Here is a 2,248-nt window from a genome sequence, read left to right as displayed (position 1 = left end):
TAGAGTACTGTATGAGTAATATGTGTATTTGAATTTAAAACTACTACAAATATTAGTCTGTTTTATACTTCTTTATATGAATTCACTGTTTACATTTGAAATGTGTGATAGTGCTTAATGACAGAAAGACTCTACCTTGTCATTCTATGAATTATTTGACATCATTAAGTGGAATAATGGATACACAAGTCTCTTTCATTTTAATCATTGTAATTAGATGTGTACAGAATGTCCATTTTTAATCTGTACTTTTACATAGTTGGTCTCATTTATTCATCATCCCAGGGCTAGAAGAAATACAAACACATTCAAGTCATGATTTTTCAGATTTCAGAAAACAAGTGGAAAACATTTGTTTGAAATTCAGTTGCTGGAAAGAGACCTTGCTCCCTACCAGTGTATCTCACAAGCATGTTATTAAATTTCCATATTTAGTACTTAAAATTTTATTGTACGTAGGCTTTTAAGAATTTAAAATATATGCAAAATTCATATATGTGGTCATTATAATTTTGGCTTTATAATTAAATCAATAATATTTTATTGCCAATTTCAATAATAAAAGGAAAGTAATACTAGAATAGTTTGCTCCATATAGCCAGCAACATTCACTAACAATCTGTAATTTTTAAAATCTAGAAATAAATTAGAAGTCATTTTCTTCATTCATGTTGATATGTTCATTGTCACTGGAAACTGTTTATTGCTAAAAGGAAAAAAGCTGAAAACTTCCATTATAAAATCAGGAATAAGACAAGGCAGCCCACCATCACTATTCCTGCTGAATATAGTCCTTAAAACAATAGCCAGTGAAATTAGACAAAAAAAAAGAACATGGATGGAAAAAGAAGTTAAATTATTATTGTTCACTGATGACATAATTCTCTACATTGAAGTCCCCCAAAACTCCACTGAAAGACTCTTAGAATTATCAACTAACCTTTTTTTTTTTTTTTTTTTTGAGGGAGGGAACAAAGGATTGAACTCAGGCCCTTGCACTTGCCAGGCAAGTGCTTATTCTACTGAGCTATCTCTCCTGCCCTTATTAACTAACATTGTTAGTGTACCAGACACAAAGTCAAAATCACAATTTAACAGAGAAAAACTCATCTGAGAGAAAGCACAGAACAATGTTTGTCACAATAGCATCAAGAAAAATGAAATAAGTAAGACATAGCCTAACGAAGAAAGTCAAAGGTCTCTACAATGAAAGTTATAATACTATGGAAAAAGGGGATTGACGAACATATGAGAAAATTGAAAGATATTTCCTGTTCTTAGACAGATGCATCCAAAATAATGAACATGGCTGAACTAATAAAACTATTCTATAGATTTAGTGCAATCTCAATCAAAGTAAAGTAATATACCAGTTCACAAATGTTTCTGTTTACAAAAAATTTTGTTCACAATCTATAGTGTTTGGCCAAATTTTGCTTCCACTTGCAAACAGCATCAGATGACAAACAAAACCAAAGCCATCTTTCCCAAAAAACACAAATATAGCCATCTTTAATCAAATCATACACAAATAAACTGCATAAGCCAAGATATCACTGAACCAATAGCATTTCACACAGAGCTAGAGAAAACAATCCAGAAGTTGTATGGAACCAAGACGTAGAATAGCAAAGGCAATTCTGGGGAACAAGAGTAAGGCAAGGGTGCATCACAATCTCAGGCTGAAAATTATTCCACAAAACTACCATAATAAAAAACAGGATAGTGGGCCAGCCAGATAGCTCAGTGGAGTAAAGCTCCTGCAGGGGCCCGGTTTGATTCCTGGGACTGCCATTTCAGCCCCCACCTTGGGGCATGCTGAGATGGCGATTGGAACTGGATGTGGTGGTGCACCTGTAATCCCAACTCTTGGGAGGCCAAAAATAGGAGGATCACTACAAGTCCGATCTATGTAGTGAGACCCTGTAGATCCTATAGTACTGGGGGGGGGAAGACTTATTGATTAAAGAGAATAGAGGATTCAAAAACAACTCCAGAAATACTCAACTATTTTACCTTTGACAAAAGACCAAACATTATCGCTGGAGGAAAGATATCCTCTTTAACAAATGGTGCTAGAAAAACTGGTTTTCTGCAAACCAAAGATTGAACCTGCACCCATACATCTCACCATGTGCTGAACTAAAATCAAAACTAATCAAAGATCTATATAATTAAACAGAAACATTTCATGTTCTGGAAAAGAATAGCTAAAACTTTTTAAAAAACTCTTTTTATTTATTTATTT

Source organism: Octodon degus, unplaced genomic scaffold, assembly GCF_000260255.1.
Source record: "Octodon degus isolate 3935 unplaced genomic scaffold, OctDeg1.0 scaffold00150, whole genome shotgun sequence".
NCBI lineage: Eukaryota > Metazoa > Chordata > Mammalia > Rodentia > Octodontidae > Octodon > Octodon degus.
The sequence above is the reverse complement of the archived record's forward strand: the minus strand, read 5'-3'. Positions refer to the sequence as shown.